This window comes from Mus caroli, chromosome 2, assembly GCF_900094665.2.
Source record: "Mus caroli chromosome 2, CAROLI_EIJ_v1.1, whole genome shotgun sequence".
Lineage (NCBI taxonomy): Eukaryota > Metazoa > Chordata > Mammalia > Rodentia > Muridae > Mus > Mus caroli.
Genome location: NC_034571.1, coordinates 159,936,598 through 159,949,353, shown reverse-complemented (window position 1 = coordinate 159,949,353; position 12,756 = coordinate 159,936,598). Strand labels below are relative to the sequence as shown.

The following is a 12,756-nucleotide window of genomic DNA, read 5'->3' as shown; positions in this document are numbered from 1 at the left end:
CATATGAAAAGCTTAGGCCCAGGCAAGGTAGTACACACCTTTAATCCCAGGAGACTGAGTCAGGGAGATCTCTGAGCTCAAGGTCAGCCTGGGACAAAGCAAGTCCCAGATCCAGGAATGGTGGCACATATCTTTAATCTGAGCCACATCTTCTGCTGGAGACTTACATAAGGACATTGGAAGAAGGAAGACTCACTCTTCTTCGCCTGCTTGCATTTTCTTGCCAGCACATCTGTTGGAACCTACCTCTACAGAAGACCAGCTGAAACAACTCGCCTCGTGGGACTGAGCAACTACTAGATCCTTGGACTTCCCATCCACAGCTGCCCATTGTTTTGGTCTACAGACTGTAAGTCATCACAACAAATTCCCTCACTATAGAGAGACATTCCATAAGTTCTGTGACCAGAGAACTCTGCCTAATAAACTCCGTGTAGAGAGCCGGCCGGGCCATGGTTTCCATGTTGTGTCTGGAAGAGAAGGTTTCAGGCAGAGAGCTGAGGACAGCGATGGGGTCTTCTTACTCTTGCTCAGAACTTTGTAGAGTCAGATGAACTTTGAACCTACTGCCACAGGGATCCGGAACCACCTGAGTGTCTGAGTCACCCTGAGATTCCAGTTCACGTAGCAATGTCCTCACCCTCCAGGGTCATGATGCTGGGACAGGGATCTTTGGGTGGTTGGGGCTGGAGTATCCCTGAATGGAACCAGTGTCATGAAAAGGGGGCCTCAGAGAGATGCCCCCAGCCTTGGTTGTTTATTTGTTTGTTTGTTTCTTGGTCAGGAGGACCAGCCTATCGCATGGCTAGTGCCAATGTGCAGGAAGTGAGTGGACACATTTGAAAACTCTTTTTTATTTTCCTTTCCTTTTGCCACATGTTGCAAATGGTTTTTTTTTTTCTTTTGTGTTTTTTTTTCTTAAATATTTATTTTGATCTTATGTGTGTTAGCTTTTTGGCTGCATATGTGGGTGCTCAGGCTTAGCCAGGAACTCATTATGTGACTGAAGATGAACTTGGATTTCTGATCCTCCTGTCTCCACTTCCAAAGTACTGGGATTGCAGGCCTTAGCCTGGATTTTGGGGGGTGGGTGTGTGTGTGTGTGTGTGTGTATACGTACATATTCATGTGGAGGCTAGAAGTTAACCTCAGTTGTTCCTGATTTTGAGATGATGTGTCATGTGTCACTTTGGTGGCCCCAGTGAGCCAGTCTCTATCTCTCTAGCTGCTGGATTATAAGCACACACTGCCAACCATGCCTTTAAAAAACAAACACAACAACAAAATGTGAGTCCTGGGTATCAAATGCAGATCTTCAGAAGGTGCTTAATTCCACTGAGCCATCTCTCCAAGCCCTCCCCTGGCTCCCACCATGTAGCCCCTGACTGGCATTGAATTTGCAGCATCTCCTGGCTGGGATTGCATGCGTGCACCACCATGCTGGTCCCTCTGGATAATCTCCCATTGTCTTTCTACTGTTTGACATGCACCCAGGCTCAAACACCACTCTTGCCCTCACAGAACCCACCGTGTTGGGGTCTGGTCCATGGCTCTCCTCCACAACTATAAAACAAAAGTGTCCTTAGCTCAAGAGCCGTTCATCCTGGGATGCCCCAGCCTTGGAAAGCTGTGGTTGAGCCCTGGCCTGTGGTGAGGAGCAGTTTCTGTCCCCACGTCACCTTCTAGCAGCATGGCTCTGACCGGCAGCTGGAGTGAACCACTGGGCCCAGTTCTGCAGGGCCCTGGCCAGGGCTCTTGGCACCCACAGCAGCCCTGCCTCCCATTAGAAGCTAGGCCCTCTTGGAAATCCCTGGAAGGGAAGGATCTGTTTCTAGCCAGCAGAGGCTCAAGGGCTTGCATCCCTGGAAACCCATGGAAGCCTATGAGGTGGCCAGACTCCAGCTCAGCTCAGCACTTACAGGAACTTTCACTGGGCCAAGCAGATGCCCCTCCTTAGGCAGGAAAAGCAATAAAGTCCAGGGTGAGATAGGAACCTTGTGTGGTGGGAAGGGCTAGAGCGCGTGTGAGTGCTTTGGGTTGGGTGCTGGCCCAAGCAAGGGTCCACACTTGTCAGAGGGGAACGTCAGAGCAGCTCAGCGATTCCACGTTGGCTACATGCCAATGCTGGCATAGAGCCGCCTAGCTCCAGACTGTCCCTGTCTTGTGTTTTCATACACACACTCCCTCTATTTCTTTTTTTTTTTTTTGGTTTTTCGAGACAGGGTTTCTCTGTATAGCCCTCTGTCTGTCCTGGAACTCACTCTGTAGACCAGGCTGGCCTCGAACTCAGAAATCCGCCTGCCTCTGCCTCCCAGGTGCTGGGATTAAAGGTGTGCGCTGCCGCCACTGCCGCTGTCGCCACCCAGCTCTTCTTTTTCTTTTAATTGGGGTTTTTGTTGTTTGTTTTGAGATGGGTCTCATGTAGCTCACTGCTTGTGGACGTTGTACATCGTGGTGCGGAGCCTAGTGCGCACCACGATGTACAACGTCCACAAGCAGTGTCCTGGAACTCACTCTGTAGACCAGGCTGGCCTCGAACTCAGAAATCCGCCTGCCTCTGCCTCCCAAGTGCTGGGATTAAAGGTGTGCGCTGCCGCCACTGCCGCTGTCGCCACCCAGCTCTTCTTTTTCTTTTAATTGGGGTTTTTGTTGTTTGTTTTGAGATGGGTCTCATGTAGCTCAGGCTGGCCTTGAACTCCTGATTCTTCTTTACAGGCCCGTACCACCAGGCCCCTACTAAGTAATGAGTCCAGGGTTTCGCTCAAGCATACTGCCACTAGCGTATGGATACAGCCACTCAGCTTTTAAACGTTATCCTGGGACAGGGTCTTCCTATGTTCATCACACTGTTAAACTTGGCATCGTCTTGCCTCGGCCTCTGGGTTAGCTTGAATGACAGGCTAGGCTCGTCAGACACAGTTCTCCCAGACCCACTCTGACTTGCTGATTTGCTGTTGTTCGAGATAAGGTCTCCCTCTGTAGCTCAGGCTGGCCCAGAATTCATGAAAATCCCCATGCCAACGCCTCCCAAGTGCTGGGACTCATAGGAGTGAACTGGGACGCCCTGGATTCCGTTTATTATAATTTTATTTTTATTATGTATGTAGAAGCATGCTTAGGGCCATGCTGCTTGCTTTACACAGTGAGTTCCAGAGCAGTCATGACTTCATAGTAAGATTAACCCCAAACAAAACAAAATCAAAACCCCTCAACTAATCCTCAAACTGCTGTCCCCACCCGCCACCCCTCCACCCCCGGAGGACGCTGCTCTAGCTCTTCATTCTCCTTCATTTTGGCTGATTCAGGGGTGCAAGGAGAGCGCCCCCCACCCCATGGGTCAGCTCGGAGTCCATGTCAAAGGTTTTGCTGTAACCTAGGGGTCTCCTGCCAGCCCTACACGCGCCTGGCTCACAAGTTATCAGCTGTCCTCAAAGAGCCCCAAATTCTAGTTCATTCCCAGGTGTCACTCTTCCTTTTCCCAGAAACTCAGTTCAGTACCGGGGCTGAGGAGCTGGCGCGGAAAGGTTGAGCTCTTGCCATAGGAGAATGTGAAGACCCTGGCCTGGAGCCTCAGACCCCAAGCTAAGCCAGCTGTGGTAGTAAGTGAACGAACGCCATCATCTGAGCACTCCTGCAGGGAGGTGGAAGCCGGTGATCGAGCCAGTACACAGCAGTGCTGAGACCCTGCGTCAGACACAGTGGGAGGGAGGACCAGAGCCTGAGGTTGCTCTTTGACCTACACACATGTCCATGCTCGCGCACGCACACACACACACACACACACACACACACACACACACACACACACACACACACACTTTAGCCACGCTCTCTCTCCTCACGGGACCCACCTCTCTGTGAGCCTCTCTGTGAGCAAACATTCTTCCTCTGTTGATTTCCACCCAGCTGCCACGCATTCCCAACCAGACCATCTCCTGGGAGACCCAGGCAAGAATGTTTGGCAAACAGGGAACTAATTAATAACCAGCTCACGAGCCACACTTTAGTGTCAGCCTAGAATGTTCTACAATGCTTTGGAGATTCCAGGGTTAGGGTTTCATCCCAAAATGTTCAGCCACACACCTCTGTTCTGTGCCTGGGACCTGCTGACCTCACTTGAGCGTGGGAACAGGGCCTCACCCTCCTTTGGGTGGAAATTTGTCCCTGTTGAGGGAGCAAGGGTGCAGTACTGGAGGTGACCAGTAGGTGTCTCCTTTGTTGGAAATAGAGGTTTGAATTCTCAGGGCTGGCTGGAGTCTTGGGGGTGGGGGGTGGGGGGTGGGGTGGGGTAAGGTTCTAGGTTCCATCTCCCGATCTCCAAAAACACCACCACACACACACACACACACACACACACACACACACAGAGAGAGAGAGAGAGAGAGAGAGAGAGAGAGAGAGAGAGAGAGAGAGAGAGAGAGAGAGAGACAGACCACCACACACACACACACACACACACACACACACACACAGAGAGAGAGAGAGAGAGAGAGAGAGAGAGAGAGAGAGAGAGAGAGAGAGAGAGAGAGAGAAAGAGAAAGAGAGAGAGAAACATCTCACTGGACAGGAAAACCAGAGCAGACTGGCCTCAATTCTTCTGACTTGTTTACTGTGGAGGGACCAGATGGATCATCTCTGGTTGAACCCTCAGCCACTTCCTGGGCTGTGAACAGCTTTGGTCAGCAAACAAGCAGGCTGGCTGTGGAGCCCTGGACTCTAGAGCATGGGGAAGCAGGGGACTGGGGCTGGAGACCCAGTTGGTGGGTGAGGCAGGAGAGTGAGGATGGTAGGCAGGCTGGAACTGCCAGGCCCTGCGCCTCTGTACCGAGGTCCTGTCCACCTGAGCCCCTAGCAAACTCACTCAGATGGCACCTGGTCAGGCTGTTCACTCAGAATGCTCACAGGCTGAGTCCCGCTGGCCTCACAACTGCCCAGTGGCTGCAGATACAGTTGCCTGTGTCAATCTTTGCCTCACTGTGACAGGACCTGGTGGTAACTTCCTGTATGTGAAGGTGTGTATGTGTGTGTTCATATATGAGTGCAGGCTTGCATGTGCCACAGTCCATGTGTAGAGAGGTCAGAAGCCACTCTCAAATGTCCTCACCTTCTGCCTTGTTTGAGATCTGTTCTTTGCCCTTCCTTGCGGTGTGTGCCCCTGGCCTTTGAACTTCCGGACTCTCTCCCACCTCTGTAATTCACTTCACTGTAAGAGCACTGGGGTTTCAGGTGCTGCTATGACTAGCTTCTGAGGACCCGAGGCTCAGTTCTCATACTTGCACAGAGCCACATGCACTGAGCCATCTCCCCAGAGCTAGTCTACCTGACCTTTTCAGCAATAATTTTGCAAGGGGATCATCATCTTCTTCTTCTTCTTCTTTTTCTTCTTCTTCTTCTTCTTCTTCTTCTTCTTCTTCTTCTTCTTCTTCTTCTTCTCCTTCTCCTTCTCCTTCTTCTTCTTCTTCTCCTTCTCCTTCTCCTTCTCCTTCTCCTTCTCCTTCTCCTTCTCCTCCTCTTCCTCCTCCTCCTCTTCCTCCTTCTCCTCCTTCTCCCTCTCCCTCCTCCTCCTCCTCCTCTTCTTTTTCCTCCTCCTTCTCCTCTCCTTCTCCCTCTCACTCCTCCTCCTCCTCCTCCTCCTCTTTTTTTCCCTTCCTCTCCTTCTTCTATTTCTTCTTCCTGGAGAGGTTGTGCGTAACCCAGGCTGATCTCAAATTTTTCTGTGTAGCTGAGGATGGTCCAGAAGTTCCTGCCTGCCTCTACCTCACAAATACAGGCAGGTGTGCATCACCACATTGGGCTTGTGAAATTCTTATAATAAGAAATACCTAATCAAAGACTGAGCAGTGGTGGCGCACGCCTTTGATTCCAGCACTTGGAAGGCAGAGGCAAGCAGATCTCTGAGTTTGAATCCAGAAGGATCTACATGGTGAGTTCCAGGACAGCTAGGGCTTTATAGAGAGACCCTGTCTCAAAAAGAAAAAAAAGAAAAAGAAAAGGGAAAAGAAAAGAAATACCTAATTGATATACTTGGCAATAAAACCATTGTACAAGTGCACGCACGCGCATACACACACACACACACACACTCTCTAATTAATACCCCCTGCCATGAGGACCTTGTGTGTACCCATGCTGTCCCACCTTGTGCCTTGACCAAACCAAGGGCCGTGATTTGTTTATTCCTTACACAGGGAAAGACAAGGAGAACTGTACTTTTTTAAATATAAAAACAGATGTAAAATATCACATTCTCAGTGTCAAAAATGTTCCTTAGGAATTTTTGAAAAAAAATTTTTGAAAAAAAAAAAAAAGCAGCGTCTTATTTTGCTTAACCAAATGTAGCCACGTGTCATTTGCACTGAGATAACCCCCAAGTCAAGAATTCAATTTTTCCCAATTATTATTATTGCAGGGGTGGCGTGATGAATGGTGTGTGTGTGTGTATGTATGTGTGTGTGTGTAGGCCTTGAGGAGTCAGCTCCCTCCTTCCACCCTTATGAAGTTCGGGTCACCAAGCTTAGGCAGAAAACACCTCTCCTCCCTGACCCTTTTGCCTGGCCGCGTCCACTGGTTTGGTTTGGTTTTCATTATGAAACCAGGGATGGAACTCAGGACCTTGCAAATGCCAGGCAGTATCCTGTGCTACATCCCAGACCTGTTTGGGTTAATGTTTAAATCATTTTTATGCTCCTGTTTGTGGCCCAACACTCAAAGCACAAGGGATATAGTCAGATGTGGTGCACACACCTTCAATCCTAGTGCTCCTGAGGCAGAGGGAGGCAGATCTTTGTGAGTTAGAGGCCAGCCTGGTCTATATAGCAAGATCCAAGGCAGTCAGGGTGACATGGAGAGACCCTCTTCTCAAAAAATCCAAAACAAGGGTTGGTGAGATGGCTCAGCAGGTAAGAGCACTGACTGCTCTTCCAAAGGTCCTGAGTTCAAATCCCAGCAACTACATAGTGGCTCTCAACCATCCGTAATGAGAGCTGACTCCCTCTTCTGATGTGTCTGAAGACAGCTACAGTGTACTTACATATAATAAATAAATAAATCTTAAAAAAAAAGAGTTTAGAACTCATCTGAAAAAAAAAATCCAAACAAAACACAACAAAAATGAAATAGTGTGGGTGGGGAGTGGGCCGGAGAGCTCTTTGGGGGAGGATCTAGGTTCGATTTCCAGCACCCACAGGGTGACTTGCAGCCATCTGTAACGTCGGTTCGAAGGGATCTAATGTCCTCGTCTGACCTCTGTGCACACTAGGCATGAAGGAAACACAGGGAAAAAAACCCCTGCACTTTTATATATAATGTAAATATATTTACGTTCCCACATGTAAAATGATAGCAAGTGTAACGAGGGCTGGAAAGCCAGGCTCCATTGCGCCCCCTAGAGGCAGTCTCTGGGATTTCCTCCTTGGGCGGTGCCTTGGTTGCTCTTCTGGCACTGACAGGATTTACAAACACCAAGACTCTCAGGGAGCTGCGGTGAATTCCTGTTGAGACTGCGTGAAGTCTCTTGCCCAGCCTGGTGGATGGTTTTATCTATATTTTCTGTTTTTTTTTTTAAATTTTATATTACTTTATCCTGTATATTGTTATGGTACTGGGACTGGAATCCAAGATCTTTCTTTTCTTTCTTTCTTTTTTTTTTTTTAAAGATTTATTTATTTGTTTTTATGTATATGAGTACACTGTAGCTGTCTTCAGACACACCAGAAGAGGGCGTCAGATCCCATTACAGATGGTTGTGAGCCACCATGTGGTTCCTGGGAATTGAACTCAGGACCTCTGGAAGAGCAGTCAGTGCTCTTAACCACTGAGCCATCTCTCCGGTCCCCAAGATCTTTCTTATGCTTCTCAAACACTCTGCCTCTGAGCTACATCCGCAGCTACAGGAGTGCCTAAAGTGGCAGACCATCTGGCTAGGGCTGGAAGAGGTGTATCTGGTGTGTCTGAGAAGAGGGGGACTGTGGCAATCTCTGGATGTGGTCTCTTGCAGGGGGAAGGGGGTGGGTTCTGCTGGCTGCGAAGTTGCCGAAGAGATGCAGGCCTTGCCAGGGTGCCCTGTCTCTGAGGTCCACAACTCAGCAGCTTCACAGATGACAAGGCCCACTCTCAAACACCAGTGGGAACAAGGGGGAAGCTTGGTCGTGTGCGTCTTTTTTAGATGTGTGCGTGTTCACATGGATGTTATGCATTTGTGCACACACACACATGCACATGGTGTGTGTGTATGTGTGTGTGGTATGCATGTATGGTATGTGTGTCTATGTGTGGTGTGTGCATGTGTGTGTGTGGTGTGTGCATGTGTGTGGTACATGTATGTATGTGCGCTGCACGTATGTGTGTGCACACACGTGTGCTCAAGCAAAGGCCAGAGGTTGATCTTAGAAGTTTTCCCCAATAGCTCTTCACTGGTCGTGAGGACTGAACCCAGGGTCTCGTGTGTGCGAGACAAGCTCTCTGCCACCACAGAGATCTAGTCTACTCAACATCTTTAATCTGAACCCTTCCTTCTGGTGTCAGACATCCCTCTATGTCATATTCCAAAGACCGTATGATTTTCCTCTTAGGGCCAACCATGCTGCCCTTTCCCTCTTTCCCATGTTTAGCCATGGATGGCTGCACTCATACCCTGTGAAGCGGACAAGGTACTATAGTAGCCATTGAGGGGACCCACCTGTCCACCCACTGTATGGGCCCTGAGTGAGTCTGTGGGGTCTGAGAGTCAAGGGAGGGTTGATCACAGGCCAAACAGGGCAGGAAGGTGTCTGGGCTGTGGACTGTGCTGGGGAGAGGAATCTCTTGCCCTTCTCCTCACGGCTGAGGCCTGTATTTACCACCTGTGAGACATAAACACACAGACAGTCTGCTCTAAACAGAGGTCTCCTTAAAATAATTCAGCAGCAGGGCGGGGTGGCACACGCTCGCCACCTCAGCGCTTAGGATCCAGAGGCAGGAGGATGGCACTTTAGAGACCAGTCAGCGCTGCATAGCAAGACCTTAGATAAAAACCCCAATGATACCAAACCACTGCCACTCCAAAACTCAGCAAAGCCACCAAATGAAAACAGGCCTGCTTTCTGTGATCTTGACCTCCCAGAAGCTAGGCCTGCCAGCATGTGGCTGTAACCCCAACTCTGGGAAGGGAGAGACAGGAGGATTCCTGGGGTGCCCAGAGCCTCTGTGTACAGTAGACATTCAGCATACACTCACTGAGCAAGTATACAGAGGGAGAAATCTCAGGCATATCCGTCTGTCATTCATTCAATCATGAGTAGGCCACTCCCGGAGGTGTGCGCGGAACAGAAATGGCCCAGCTTGGGAATGGAAATTCTCACGAAGAACGTAATGACTCCCGACCTGCAGATATGCAGGATATCAAGTCCTAAGAAGGGTGTTAGTAAAACAAGGGATGAGGCTTCTCTAGCCAGGGCTTGATCAAGGACGGTCTCTGCAAAGAAGTGACCTCAGCCATGAGAGATGAAGGCTTAGAGGAAGCAAAAAAGCAGGGGCACGGGAGGAAGCTGTTGGAAGGGCAGCCAGTGAAAAAGCCCGGGGCAGTCCCACCCCCACCCCCACGCCCACCCGTGAAGGTTTCTGATGGAGCAGTGGCTGCTGCACTCAGCTGGGAAGGAGTTCAGTTCCTTTTGCTCTTCCAGGCAAGTCATGTGAGCATGCGGTAAAATGAGAGGTTGGCTCCCTCAGGCCCCTCTGGGTCAGACGGTCTGGTTTCAGGGCGTTCTGCTGGGCCGTCCACCTCTCCTGTTTAGGCTCATTCCCATCCGGGTTTGACCTACCAGTTCCTCTCAGGCTATACCAAGGGAGCTATTTCAGAAACTCCCAAAGGCAATTCAAGCCCTGGCCAGCATTTAGGAGAGAAAAAATACAGCCATAAGTGAGGGACTCAGTCATAAAAGCCGCCCAGACCCACAAACCCACCACGCTAAATTTAGCCACTTTACCTCGAAATGAGGTGAAATTGCAGGGTTCTGGTGGGCAGTGATGCAGGGGTGACTGTGGCCAGACTGAATTCTGTTTATTCTGGCTTCACCTGGGGCAGAGGCCCAGGACTGTCCCCAGGGTCCCTCAGAGTCGGGGAAGCAGGTTCACGAGAAGCCACCTTCAACTGGTTTGCAGGGTTCCAGCGGTACCAGGTGCCAACCAGAGCCAGTCTGCAGAGGGACAGAGAGAGAAGACGCTGGCTCGCTCCTCTGACTGCCACCAAAGGTTTGGAAACTGCAGCTGTTATGTCTGCTCCTCCATCCAAGGGCTCAGAGCATCCTGACTGCTTACATTGCTTCCTGAAGACAGCTGGCTGCCTCCCAAGGATTTCCCTGCATAATCAAGGCCTCCCCAGGGACCCCCCCCCCAGACCTGTTCCCATCCAGCAGCTTTGGGGTTAATGCCAGCCACAGCAGAGGTGATTAGATGAACCAAGGGGTCTCCAAGGGCCTCAGTTGCTCACCTTGCTTTGAGTTTTTGCTGCCCTCTTTGTGCAAGCCAGAGGCAAACATCAGGATGCTAGAATATTCCCGGGGCTTGTCAGAAGCTGCTGGTGAAATCCTGAGCTGCATAATCTTAGTCCTGGGAGCCCAGCCTTAGACCTGGGCCGGCCAGGAGGGGGCGCTGCTGGTCTCACAGCTCAGTTGTTATGTGGCCAGAGCCCTTTCCAGCCCTGGAGCTTCCCTCCCCTCCACTGCTGGTTCACAGGAGGAGGGCTCACCAGCTCATCTGGGAAGGTGATAGCCCCAGTGTCAGACACAGGACCCAGTGTGCCGGGTTCGAGTCCCAGCTCTGGGGTTTTCTGTCATTGACCTCAGAGGAGCCATCCTCTCTTCCAGCCTGTTTCCTTTGTTTTGTACTGTTGGCTTGAGACAGTGACTCTGTAGCTTTGGCTTACCTGGAAGTCATAGCAATCCTTCTGCCTCAGTGTCCTAGGTACTAAAATGACAGTCTGTTTTGTTTCATTTCTCTTCTCTCCTCTCCTCTCCTCTCCTCTTCTTTTCTTTCTTTCTTTTTTTTTTGTTTTGTTTTTTGTTTTTTGTTTTTCAAGACAGGGTTTCTCTGTATAGCCCTGGCTGTCCTGGAACTCATTCTGTAGACCAGACTGGCTTTGAACTCAGAAATCTGCCTGCCTCTGCCTCCCGAGTGCTGGGGTTAAAGGCGTGCACCACCATGCCCGGCTTGTTTCTTTTCTTTTTAAGGATTTGTTATTTTGTGTGTGTGTGTGTGTGTGTGTGTGTGTGTGAGTGAGTGAGAGAGAGAGAGAGAGAGAGAGAGAGACAGAGAGAGAGAGAAACAGAGAGACAGAGAGACAGAGACCAAGTAATGTATTTGGCACCATATACACGCGGGAGCCTTCAGAGGTCAATGAGAAGAGGGTGTCGTATTCCCTGGAACTGGAGTTACAGGTGGTTGTGAGCCGTCATATGGGTGCTGGGAATCGAACCCAGGTCCTCTGCTGTAAGAACAGCAAGCACTCCTAACTGTTGAGCTGTCTCCCCAACCCCAGCCTCAGTTTCTTTATTTGAGAGGGTATAACAGCACTTGTTTTGGGAGTATGGACAAAAGTGAGTGATGCAGCTCCAAGCAGGGAGAGGGCTGTGGGCTGGGAGGCCTGTGGGGTGTGGGACTCACAGGGGTGTGTCTGCAGCAGGGCCCAGGACTGCCACCATAGACACTGATGGTGGGACTGGGTGTGGCTCCGTGGGCTCAGTGCTTGCCTAGCATCCCTCAGGGCCTCCTGGACTCAGCACTGTGTCGAGCAGGTATGTATGTGGATGCTGGCAATTCCAGGAGGTAGAGGCAGGGGATCAGCCTTAACTACATAGGAAGTCCAAGGCCAGCATGGACTATGTGAAATCCAGTCTACAAGAGGAACAATTATCAGTAGGGTGTCCTTTAGTTCTGAAGTGGCTGAGCTGACAATGATGACAGATGCACATGGGCTGAAAACACAGATGTCCCACCTAGCCTTCTGTCTTCCCTTTGGCCACCTTGTTGGTTGGTCTTTGTTTTAGGGGGCTGCTTGGGTGATAAGGGGTAGCCCGAGCCTCTCTTGTGGATCTTAGTTCCCTGGTGATGAGATGGGGCTTACGAGGAGAGAAGTCACACTGTCCGTCTGTGGTGACCTCAGGGCCCAAGGATTCTGAGGACAGACAGGTCTGATCTCTGCCAGAGCTGGAGACTCCCAAACGGAGTTGCCCAAGAAGGCTGCCCTAGAGAGGCTGGGGCCAGAGGGCGAGACTGGACAGGAAGCCAATCCACGGAGCCAACTGCAGAGTGAGACGCAGGCCTCTGCACTGCTGTCCCCCCAGAGCCCCATTCCTTGTGAGGTCAGTGGGGTCACAGGGTCTCAAGTGCTGGCTTGTGGGGAGCCTCAGCCTCCTGTCCCTAACCCTGAAAGAGACAATGGCTGTCACTGTCAAAGACCAGGATGGCCTAGCATCTGTTATTCCAGAAAAAAGGCTTTGGAGACCCCAGGATGGCTCCTCTCCTGGCTTCCTCTTTACCTGGCTTAAAAGTGAGAGAAGGTGGCAGCCATCCTGGGCTGGGCTGAGGGCAGGAGCCTCAGTGGGTTGGGGACAGCTCAGGCTGGAGTGTTCATAATTGCCACTGTGGTTTACTGAGCCTGGAAGGGGATGCCAGCAGCTCAAGGGCCTCCCTGAGATGGCACAAGCCAATGGCAGGGGCAGGGGGTTCTCCTCTGGTGTGAGTGTGTGTGTGTGTGTGTGTGTGTGTGTGTGTGTGTGTGTG

At 50.7% G+C, this 12,756-nt stretch overlaps 1 protein-coding gene across 5 annotated transcripts in view; it reads left to right on the top strand.

The window, feature by feature from the left end:
- Positions 1-311: 311 nt before the first annotated feature.
- The window catches only part of Ripor3 (RIPOR family member 3), a 42,782-nt gene continuing 30,337 nt past the window's right edge, over positions 312-12,756 (top strand). For 2 of the 5 annotated variants that reach the window (XM_021156450.2, XM_029474749.1), the window contains exons 1-2: positions 312-349; positions 10,138-10,227. The gene's annotated coding sequence lies outside the window, so the exon portion shown is untranslated. Of the gene's footprint in view, positions 350-10,087; positions 10,228-12,756 lie in introns of those variants that run through there. The other 3 variants (XM_029474753.1, XM_029474752.1, XM_029474751.1) reach the window with 2 other exon arrangements.